A 13248-nucleotide genomic window follows, 5' to 3' on the forward strand; every position below is an offset into this window, starting at 1 on the left:
CAGTAAATAACTTGCCAAAGGACACCCGCAAATAATAGGTGGGAGAGCCAGGATGCAAGCCCCGGCAATATGACTCTAAGGCCTGCTTGGATCTATACTGTCTCCCAGGTGCAACAAAATTTAAATAGTAAGATTATCAACCCCCAGCGAAATGCTAGTCTGAAGGAAAGGCAACAAGGTTGGAAGAATAAGATATCTCTGACACACTGATTGGGAGGACCAGATTTTCTGAGAGAAGTAATCAAATTAACATATCCCTTTCTCCATCCATTCACTTTGAAAATTTGTTCAGTATATATATTAGTTTTCTAGGGCTGCCATAACAAAGTACCACACACCATATGGCTTAAACAACAATTTGCTGTCTCACAATACTAGAAGCTAAAAGTCCAAAGTCAAGGTGTTAAAAGGGCTGGTTACTCCTAAGGAGGGAAGGATCTGTTCCAGGCTTCTCTTTGTCTTGTAGATAACCATTTAACATGTTTACATGGCCTTCTCTTTGTGTGTGTGCCTGGGTCCAAGTTTCCCTCTCTTATAAGGGCACCAGTTATATTAGGGCAGGGGCCATCCTAATGACCTCATGTTAATTTTATTAACTCTGTAAAGACCCTGTCTTCAAATAAGGTACTGGATGTTAGAACGTCAATGTTGAACAACTTTTTTGGAAATTTCTTCAGCTAAATATCCAAGTTCATTACTTACAAAATCTGCTTCCACATAAACATAATACTCAGTTCAGCTAAGTTTTCTCCATTATACAGAAATAACCTCCTTTCCTCTATTTTCCACAACATGTTCCTCATTTCCTTTGGAGTTCTTACTAGAAGAAACTTCAACATTAATATTTCTATGAACATTCTGCTTATGATGATGCATATATTCTCTAAGACAATACAGGCTTTCTCTACCATGCTCCTTACTTCCTCCTGAGTCCTCACTGGCAGTATTTAATATTCATATTTCTTCCAACAATCTGTTCAAGGGAATCTAGGCTTTTTCTATCATGCTTCCTAAAATGTTTCCAGCATCTACCTATTATCCAATTATAAACTACTTCAATATTTTAGGCATTTGTTACAGCAGCACATCACTTCCTGGTATGAAAATATTTATTGCAGGGAAATGGCCTATATGATTAAGGAGGTTGGCAAGGCAAGTTCAAAAGCTGTCATGCAGTCCACTGGGAAATGCAGATTAGTACTTTCAGGCACAGGCTTAAGCTGCATCCACCAGCAAAATTTATTTTCTTCAAGGAAGCCTCAATTTTGCTCTTAAGGTCTTTTAGTTGATTAAATCAAACTCACAAAGATTATGTACAATAACCTTCCTCACTTTAAGTAATCTGATGACAGACTTTAATCACATGTACAAAATCCCTACACAGTAACACCTAGGTTAATGTTCTGTTGAATAACTAACTGGGTATTACAGCATAGCCGCATTGGCACATGAAACTGACCATTATACCCGGGTTTTCCTTTTGCCTCACATATTCCAGACTTGGTGCTAAAGAAGGTGGCAACTTGGAAAAGCCAATAAGAACAACAACAAAAAAGCAACAAGAAAACTAGTTCTTCTTAAGACCAGAAAAAAGGCAATGCAACAAGGCAGAAATTTTAGACAATAACTGTCTTATCTCAGCAAACATGGTAAAGGAACCCATGGTACCATCTTCATCCCCATCAGCAAAGGCCAAATGAACACCCTAGACTTCTGTTCTTTCTGGGCTGTAATGAGTCATGCTTGCAGCCTATTCCACAGGCTGGTTTCAGAACAGACAGAGTGAGGAGTTGAGGGTTTCATCCCAGTCCAATGGTGACAAGGACCCCCTCCATAGTGTCAGTGGAGAATAAGTGGGAATGATGACTCCAACCACCATAAGGCACCACATATCCCCAAGGTCTGTGTAAGAGGATGCAGAGTGGGAATGCAACTTTCACTATCACATCATGATAACGATTCCTCTCTCTTCTCATTGTGTTAGTGGAGGCCACCTAGAAACCTGTAACCAGGAACTCCTCTCCATCACAGCCAGGGTAATGTCAGTGAAAGTCTAGTGGGGAATCTGAAATATATGCTCCATCCAACCAATGAAGTAAACTTTCCCTACCAAAGGCATCAAAGGATGCCTAGTGGGAAACCTGAACTTTTACCCCTTTCTAGAAGTAACAAGGCAATACTACCCTTTTTTCCACTGGTACAGTGTCAGAGAAAGTCTACTAAAACAGAAGATTTAAATAAGATCCAGTGTCTTTTAATATTATACCCACCATATCTAAGAAACAATGAAAACTCATTTGTCCCACCAAAAGAGAAAATCTCAAGTTGAATGTGAAAAATAATCAACAGATGCCAATACTGAGATGACACAGATGTTGAATTGTGACAGGATTTTAAAGTAGCTATCATAAAGATTCCATGAAAATTATAAACATGATTGACACAAATGGGGAAAAAAAGAAATTCTCATCAAAGAAACAGAAGATATGAAGAAATAAATGAAAATTATAAAACTGAAAAATTAAAATAAAAACAAAATTTACTGGATGGGCTCAATCACCAAATGGAAAGGAAAGATAAAAAATTCAGTGAATTGAGCAAAATGACAGCAAAGGAATTTCTATTGTTCATCTCCTCAGCCAGAAAAAATCAGATTGAAAATCATCTGTGCACAAAAATACCTTCACAAGAAACAAGGATTCTATGTGACAGATTACAGCACTTGGGTAAAGCACACAAATGAAAAAAGAAACACTCAGGACAGTAGGAAAAATAGATTCATTTTACATCCATCATCCACTCTCAAGACCAAGCAACCCAGTTTGGAGTGAGACACCTTTCCCACTAGACAAGGAGAGGAAACTAAGCATCTGACTTCACTGTGGATCTAAGAGCTGGGCTGCTCCTGCCCTAGACCAACTCCCACATTCCTAGGTGGCTCTCTGAAGACTCCTTCAAATCCAAGCTCTGAGCCTACCCCAACATCAACCAGTTTCCATGGCCCAAGGCAACTCCTGTGACCCCATGCTCCAGGCAGTCTCTTGCAAACCCAGGCTTCCAGCCCACTCTGGCACAGTCTGGCTACAGTGGCACAGAGCCGTCAGTGGACTCCCTCAAATCCAGGCTTTAGGCACAATCTAGTACTGGTCAGCTCCCATGACTCCTGCGGCTCCAGGCTCCCAATCAGCCCCTAGAACCCAGGGTCCAGGTGGACATATGTGAATCCAGGGTCCAGTATGAGCACAGTGCCAGCCCAACTACTATAGACCCAGGCTGTGAAAATACTTTAGCAGCAGCCCAGCCTCAAGGCTGGCTCCCATGCACCCAGGCTCTGGGTCTGCCTCAGTGCCAGTCTAGCTCCCAAGGTTTGAGATTTAGGCAAACAAATGTAGCCCCAAGCTCCATGTTCACATTGGTGTCAGGACAACTCCCCAGCCTCAGGCTTAGATGAACTCCTGTGAAACCAGCAACCCAGAACATGCTAGTATTAGACAGGCCCCTATGGACCCATATGTCAGGCCACACCAGTGGAACTTAGTGTCTGGTTGGCCCTTGTGGATCCAGCATCCAGGTCTGCCCACACAGATTGAGTTTGTAGACCCATCACATCAAACTCAAGAAACTGGACCCACGCCAGTGAACCTAGTTTCTAGATCCATCCCTGTGAACATAAGAACCAAGCCTGCCCACCTAGGGCCCAGGAACCAGACCTGTCTGCCCAAGTACTCCAGGAGCAAGCCTGCCTGCAGATACCATGATATGGTATCTAGAACCATGATATGGTTCACCTAGAACCTCAGACTGGGCTGACATGTAAAGGTCTTTGCAGCTGAAGCCAGTCTGTAAAGAGTAGAAGAGGTTCTTACTTCCTCAAATGTGCAGACACCAAAGCAGAACCACAAAGATCATGACTAATCAAGAAAACATGATACCACAAAGAAAACTCCAATGACTGACCATAAAAAATGGAGATTCTATGAACTCCCCAACATAGAATTCAGAATAACTCTCTTAAAGAACTTCAATAAACTACAAGTAAACCCAGACAGATTACTAAATAAAATTAGGAAAAGAATACACAGACAAAATGAGAGGTTCAACAAAGAAAGAGAATTGAATAGAATTCTCCATTCAAAAAGCAAAGGAGTTGCTGAATGAATTTTAAAACAAGACCAAACTATATGCTGCATGTAGGAGATTTACTTCAGCTTTAAAGACATCCACAGAATCAAAGTGAAGGGATGAAAAATATATTCCATGCAATTGGAAACCAAAAGAGATCAGGAGTAACTATGCTATGTCAAGCAAAATAGTAATAAACAAAAAAGGTCATTATATACTTATAAAGAGGTCAGTTCATCAAAAGTATTTAAAATTTGTAAATACATGCACTCCACATTGGACCACCTAAAACTACTGGGTTGGCCAAAAATTTGTTTGGGTTTTTCCTTAATATCTTATGTAAAAACCTGAATGAACTTTTCGGCCAACCCAATATTAAGCAAATACTAACAAATCTGAAAGGAGAAATAGACAACACTACATGGCTAGGAGGGGCTTCAATGCATCACTTTTAAAAATAGATAGATCATCCACAAAGAAAATCAATAAGAGAACATTGGATTTGAACAATACCTTGGACAAAATAGACCTAACAAATATATACAGAACATTCCACCATATAGAATACACATTCTTCCCAGGAGCATACAGAACATTCTCCAGAATAGATGATATGACATGTCACAAAAGAAGTCTCAGCAAAGGCTAAAATTATACATAGTACTTTCCAACCAGGAAGTAGAAATTAATAGTGGAAAGAAAAATGAAAAAAAAATATTACAATGTGTGGAAATTAAGCAATAAACCCCTGAACAATAAATGGCTCAAAGAAGAAATCAAAGGGTAAATAAAATGTCTTGAAAGAAAGAAAAATGGAAACTTAATATATCAAAACTTATTGGATGCAACAAAAGCAGTTCTAAGAGGGAATTTATAGCAAAAAAAAAAAGCTTGTTTTTAAGAACAAAAAAAAAATATAAGCATATGTAAGCAACCAAACTTTATACCTAAAGGAGATAGAAAAAAGGAACAAACTACCCCAAAGTTAGGAGAAGGAAAGAAATAACAAAGAACAGAGCAGAAACAAATGAAATAGAGACCAGAAAAACAACAGAAAAGATAAATGAAACTAAGAGGTATTTTTTTTTAAAAAAAAGATAAACAAAATTGGCAAATCCTTAACTATACTAACTAATAAAAGAGGAGAGAAGACAAAATGAGGAATAAATGATGATACATTATGTTTGATACCACAGAAATAGAAAGGATAATAAGAGCATACTATGAACAATCTGATGTCAACAAATTGCATAATCTATAAGAAATGAATAATTTCAGGAAACATGCAATCTACCAAGATTGATTCATGAAAAAACAGAAAATCTGAACAGAACAATAATGAATACAGAGATTGAAATAGTAATCAAAATCTTGGGGTTTCCCTGGTGGCGCAGTGGTTGAGAGTCCGCCTGCCAGTGCAGGGGACGTGGGTTTGTGCCCCAGTCTGGGAGGATCCAACATGCCGTGGAGCGGCTTGGTCCATGAGCCATGGCCGCTGAGCCTGCGCATCTGGAGCCTGTGCTCAGCAATGGGAGAGGCCACAACAGTGAGAGGCCCGCATATCACAAAAAAAAAAAAAAAAAAAAAAAAAAAAAATCAAATCTTGCAACAAAGAAACTCCCAGGGCTAGGTGTTTTCACTGGTTAATTCTACCAAATATTTAAAGAAAATTCACACCAATCATCTCAAACTCTTCCAAAATATTGATGAGGCAGAAATACTTCCAAACTCATATTATGAGAGCAGCATTACTCTGATGCCAAAGCCAAATATGGACAATACAAGAAAACTACTGTCCAATATCCCTGATGAGTACACATGAACAGGTTCTTTAAAAAAATACTAGCAAACCAAATAAAACAGCACATTAAGATGATCATATACCATAATCAAGTGGGATTTATCTCTGCAGTGCAAGGATAGTTCCACATAAATAAATCAATAAATATTATATACTACATTAATAAAATAAAAAATACAAATCATAGGATGATTTCAATGGATGAAGAAAAGCATTTAAATATATTCAGCATTGTATAGTGATAAAACTCTCAACAAATTGGTATAGAAGAAATGTATCTCAACATAATATAGTCTATATACTACAAACACCCATCTAAGATAATACTCAATGGTAAAAGAGTGAAAACACTCCCACTAAGATTAGAGCAAGACAAGGATACCCACTCTCACCAGTCTTATTCAGCATAGTATTGGAAGTCCTAGACAGAGCAATCAGGCAAGAAAAATAAAAAGTATCCAAATAACAAAGGAAGATGTAAAATTTTCCCTGCAGATGTTATTCTCTTATACAGATAACCCTAAAGACCCCACCAAAAATCTATGAGAACTAATCAACAAATTCATTAATCTTGCAGGATACAAAATCATCATATAGAGATCAGTTTCATTTCTATACATTAACAACAAACTATCTGAAAAAGAAATAAAGAAAACAATCCCATTTACAATAGCATCAAAAATAAAATCATTAGAAATAAATTTAATCAAGGAGGTGAAAGACCTGTATGATGAAAACTACAAAAAAAATATTAAAAAATTGTAGAAGACACAAATAAACAGAAATATATCACATGTTCATGGATCAGAAGAATTAGTAGTGTGAAAATGTCCATACAACACACCAAACCAATCTATAGATTCAATGCAATCCTTATCAAAATTCCAATGGCTTTTTTCACAGAAATGGAAAAAACATCCTAAAATTTGTATGGAAATACAAAAGACTCAGAATAGCCAATGCAATCTTCACAAAGAAAAAACAAAACTGGAAGCATCACAATTACTAATTATAAACTTTATTACAAAGCTCTAGTGAACAAAACTGTATGTTATTGTCATAAAAAGAAAAGATGCATAGAAAATGGAACACAATCGAGAGCCCAGAAATATACCCACGCACATTCAGCCAACTAATAATTGACAAGGAAATCAAATATACTAAATAGGAAAATGATAGGCTCTTCAATAAATGGGTATTGTGAAAACTGGACATTCACATGCCAAAAAATGAAATTTGACCCCTAGCTTACACTACTCACAAAAATTAACTTGAAATGGATTAACAAATTAAATTTAAGACCAAGGATTGTAAAACTGTTAGGAAACATCATAGGGAAATCCTCCCTGACATTGGGTTTGGCAATGAGTTTTAGGATATGACACCAAAAGTGAAAGCAACAAAATCATAAATAAACAAATGGGACAATATCAAACTTAAAAGCTTCTACACAACAATATAAACAATCAGCAAAATGAAAAGCCTACCTATAGAATGGGAGAATATTCACTTATCTGATATTTAAAAATATATTTTAATATCCAAAATATAAAAGGTACTCATACAATTCAATAGCAAAAAGCCTGTTTAAAAATGGAAAAGAACTTGAATAAATATTTTTTCCCAAGGAGACAAACATGTACATGAAAAAATGTTCAACATCACTAATCATCAGGGAAAATGTAAATCAAAGCCATAATGAGATACCACCTCACACCTCTTAGAATGACTATTTTCAAAACGACAAAAGACAACAAATCTTTGCAAAGATTTGAAGAAAAGGGAAGTTTGTGCACTGTTGACTGGAACGAAAATTTGTGCAGCCACTCTGGAAAACAGTATGAAGGTTCCTCAAAACATATTAAAAACAACTATCATGTGATCCAGTAATCTCACTTCTGAGTATATGTCTGAAGGAAATTAAATCAGTATTTTGAAGAGAATCTGCAACTTCATGTTTTTTACAGCACTATTCACAGTAGCCATGACATAAAACGAAAAGGAAATAAAAACATTATCAGATCATGAGTAAACCTACTCTAAAAGAATGTCCAAAGGAAATTAATTAAATAAAAAGGAATGGTAAAATAAATCTTAGAACATCAGAAAAGAAGAAAGAACAATAAAAAGAACAAAAGGTTATCTTTCTCCTTTTGAGTTTTCTAATATATGTTTAAGTGTTGTAACAAGAAGTATATTTTCTGATGTGATTCTCAAAATATGTAGAGGAAATATTTAAGACAGTTATATTATAAACTATAGAGGATTGTTGAGTTAAAACAATGAAATATTTCTACACTAAACTCAAACTTTTAAAATGTTTAACCCAGTAGACTCTGATAAATTACCTATGTGTAATGCAATAACTAAAGAAACCAATAAAATATTATACAAGAGATATACCTAAAATAGTATGGATAAATTAAAATAGTATTCTTAAAAATGTCCTAGTAACATATAGGAGGAAAGGAAATAAAACAATAATGAAAAATAAGGAACAAACAGAAAATGAAAAAAATAAAATGTGAGACTTAAGCCTTAAGAAAACAGTGATTATATCAAATGTAAATAGTGTATATATATATATATATATATATATATATATATATATATATAGTGTGATGTAACTATAAGCAGGTCATAATATTGAATGAAAAACCAGCAAGATGGAAAAGTAGAAAGACCTTGAGCTCACCTCCTCTCATGGGCACACCAAAATTACAACTATTTACAAAATAACTAAAAAAAAGAAAAGAACTTCTACAACTAAAGACATAAAGAAGGAACCACAATGAGATGGGTAGGAGGGACTGAGTTGTGTTATATTCAAGACCCATACCCCCAGGTGGGTGACCCACAAACATGAGAATAATGATTATTACAGAGGTTCTCCTCAAGGAGCGAGGGGTCTGAGCCTCACATCAGACTCCTAATCTGGGAGATCCTGTGCCAGGAACACAAGCTCCTAGAACACTTGGCTTTGAAGACCAGTAGAGCTTACTTTCAGGAGAGCCAGAGAGCTGTGGGAATAGAGATTCCACTCTTAAAGGGAGCACACAAAATCTCACAGCTTTAAGATACTTTGCAGAAGCAGTAATTTGAAAGGACCCTGTTTCACACCTACTTGCTGATCTTTGAGAATTTCCTGGAGAGGCAGGAGGCAACTGGAGCTCACCCTGGGATGTAGACACTGCCAACAGACATTTTTGGGAGCTCATTCTATCTCGTGTATACTGGTGCTGGTAAGCACCATTTTGGAATCCTTCCTCTAGATTAACCTCAGGACCCAGACTTGCCCTCACCCACAATCCTGTAGGAACCTATATTGGGATATCAAGCATCTAACTGGTCAGAGACACAGCATCACCAACCAGCACATAGGCTGCCTTCAGACCCTCTGAGCCCAAAGGCACCCCTGGATACAGCCTGCCCACTAGAGGGCCCAGGACTAGGCTCCACACAACAGTGTTCAGGTACTAGATCCAGGACCCCCAAGACCCTTGCAACCAGTGATCCTGGGAACTAACTACACCCACAAGTGGGCAGGCACCAGTCCTAGTATCCTCTGGGCCCTGGCCCTTCCTGCCAGAAAGCTCTCTAGCCTTGGGACCAATCTCAGCCACCAGTGGGTGAAAACCAGCCTCAGGATAACCACTGTCCTGCAGTCTGACATGACAGGACCCAGCTCACACACCAGCAGGCCAACATCAACCCTGGGACCAGCAGAGGCCCAGCCCCATCCACCACATGCCAGCACAAGCTCCAGGACACCACAGGTCCCTCAGTCAGCTGTGTCAGGAACTAGCTCCACACAACAACAGTCAGACATCAGCTCTGGGACCCCTGGGCACTGCAGCCAGACCCCATGACCTGGCTCTGCCTGCCAGTGGGCTGGCACAAGCACCAGGATCCAGTGAATGGACACTGGCTCTAGGAGCCCCTGGACCCTGACCTTGCCTACCAGTAAGCCAGCAAAAGTCCCAGGACCACTGGGTTTCCACAGCCAGACTCTTCGTGACCTGGACCTGCCAACCATCAGCTGACAGCCTCCACATAAGGCAGGGCCTGGCAACCCACAAAACTGAGGCCCAGTCATACCTACCAGCCTGCCCACAGTTGTCAGCCCACTACAATAGAAGAACCCACACAGCCCATATAGAGGGCACCTCTAAAGCATATGGCTCTCATGAGCAGAGGGAAGTGTGCTTCTGAAATGCACAGGATCTCCTATAAAAGGTCATTTATTCATGATTGGGAAACATAGCCAACCTACTAGATAACTAGAAATAAAAAAAGCAAAAAAGGCAAAATGAGGCAACAAAGGAACACGTTCCCAATGAAGGAACAAGATAAAACTCCAGAAGAAAAACCAAGTGAAGTGGAGATACCTTTCTACCTGAGAAAGAGTTCAAGGTAATAATCATAAACATGATCAAAAAACTTGGGAGATTAATGGATAAATAGAGCAAGCAGTTAGAAGTTTTTAACAAAAAGATAGAAAATATAAGGAACAATCAAACAGAGATGAAGAATTCAATAACAAAAATGAAAAATATACTACAAGGAAACAACAGTATACTAAATGATATGAAAGAACAAAAAGTGAGCTGGAAGACAATGAAGTGGAAATCACCGAAGCCGAACAGAAAAAAACTTTTTTAAAACATTAAAAAGCAATTTGGAAAGTCCCAGAGATTTCTGGGGCAACATCAAGTGAAATAACATTTACATTATAGGGGTCCCAGAAGGAGAAGAGAAAGACAAAGTGGCAGAGATTTTACTTGAAGATATAATAGCTGAAAACTCTCCTAACCTGGGAAAGGAAACAGACATCCAAGTTCAGGAAGTACAGAGATTTCCAAACAGGATTACCTCAAAGGGGACCACACCAAGAAACATTGTAATTAAAATGACAAAAATTAAAGATAAAGAGAATATTAAAAGCAGTAAGGGGAAAGCAACAATTTACATACAAGGGAACTACCATACCATAAGGTTATCAGCTGACTTTTCAGCAGAAGCACTGTGGGCCAGAAGGCAGTGGCATGATATATTTATTTTAAATGATGAAAGGAGAAAACCTACAACCAAGAATCTCTACCTGGCAAGGCTCTCATTCAGATTTGATAGATCAAAAGCTTTACAATAAAGTTAAAGTTAAAAGAGTTTAGCACGACCAAACCAGCTTTACAAGAAATGTTAAAGGGACTTTTCTAAGTGAAAAAGAAAAGGCCACAACCAGAAATAAGAAAATTATGAAAGAAAAGAGCTTTGGCAAAAACAAATATACAGAAAAGATAGTAAATCAACCATGTACAAAGTAAGTAAGAAGTTTAAAAGGCAAAAGGAGTAAAATAATCTATATGCACAATACAAATTAAGGAGTATGCAAAATGGATGTAAAATATGGTGACAAAAATAGTAATCATGAGGGGTGGAGAGTAAAAACTGGAGGTTATTGAAATGCATTTGAAATTAAGAGATAACAAAATAATAAAGTATATAGAAAGAATGCTATACATAAAACTCATGCTAAACAAAACCAAAAATCTATAATAGATAATACACAAAAAAAGAGAAAGGAACCCAAACATATAACTAAAAATTGTCATCAAATCATAAAGAATAAAACAAAAGAAGAAGAAAGGAATAAAAGAGAACTACAAAACAACCACAGTTAACAAAGTGGCAACAATTACGTATATATCAATAATTATATGCAAATAGACTGCTCAAATCAAAATACATAGAGTGGCTGAATGGATACAAAAACAAGACCCACATATATGCTGCCTCCAAGAGACTCACTTCAGATCTAAAGACACACATGAACTGAAAGTGAAGGGATGGAGAAAGTTGTTCAATACAAATGGAAATCAAAAGAAAGCTGGGGTAGAAATACTTATATCAGAAAACACAGACTTTAAAACAGACTGTTACAAGAGGCAAAGAAGGACATTACATAATGATCAAAGGATCAATTCAAGAAGAAGATATAACAATTATATATATATATATATATATATATATATATATATATATATATACACACACACTCAACATAGGACAACCTAATATATAAAGCAAATATTGACAGACAAAGATAGAAACTAAGAGTAACACAATAATAGAAAGAGACTTTAACCCCTCACTTATGTCGATGGACTAATCAACCAGACAGAAAGTCAACAAGGAAACACAGGCCTTACATGACACATTCAACCAAATGAACTTAATAAATATATAAAATATTCCATCAAAAAGTAGCACAATACACATTTTTATAACAGTATGTTATAAGAATATAAAAATATAAGAACATCAAAATAACAGCATGTACTACAGTTTGGCCACTGTTGTTCTCATTTAACACTAAAAGTTATCCTGAGAGATAATCCCCATTGATTTAGAAACTAAAACAGTGAGAAAGACCTAAATGTTAGATGGGAAACCATAAAACTTCTAGAAGAAAACATAAGCAGTACACTCTTTGACATAAATCTTAGCAATATTTTTTTTTGTATTTGTCTCCTCAGGCATGGGAAATAAAAGCAAAAAATGGGACCTAATTAGCCTTAAAACCTTTTGAACAGTGAAGGAAACTAGAAACAAAATGAAAAGGCAACCTACTGAATGGGAGAAAATATTTGCAAATGGAATGACTGATAAGGGGTTAATATCCAAACATATCTAAACAGCTCATACAGCTCAAAATCAAAAAACAATAACCTGATTAAAAACTGGACAGAAGACCTGAATTGACATTTTTTCCAAAGACATACAGATGACCAAGAGGTTCATGTAAAGATGCTCAACATTGCTAATCATCAAGAGAAATGCAAATCAAAATCACAATGAGGTATCACCTCACAACTGTCAGAATGGCTACCATCAAAAAGACCATAAATAATAAGTATTGGTGGGGATGTGGAGAAAAGGGAACCCTTGTATGCTGTTAGTGGGAATGTAAATTTGTGTAGCCACTGTGGAAAACAGTATGAAGGTTTTCAGAAAACTAAAAATAGAACTACTGTATGATCCAGCAATTCCAATCCTCAGTGTATATCCAAAGAAAATAAAAACACTAATTTGAAAAGATACATGCACCTCAATATTCATAACAGCATTATTTACAATTGCTAAGATATGGAATCAACCTGTGTCCATCAACAGATGAATGGATAAAGAAGATGTGATATATATATATATATATATATATATAGTATATATATATACATACACACACACACACACACATGCACACATACACACAACAATGGGATACTACTCAGTCCTAAAAAATATAAAATTTTGCCATTTGCAAC

Source organism: Aethalodelphis obliquidens, unplaced genomic scaffold (genome assembly GCF_003676395.1).
Source record: "Aethalodelphis obliquidens isolate GAN/ISIS:26980383/991018 unplaced genomic scaffold, ASM367639v1 scaffold60, whole genome shotgun sequence".
Taxonomy (NCBI): Eukaryota; Metazoa; Chordata; class Mammalia; order Artiodactyla; family Delphinidae; genus Aethalodelphis; species Aethalodelphis obliquidens.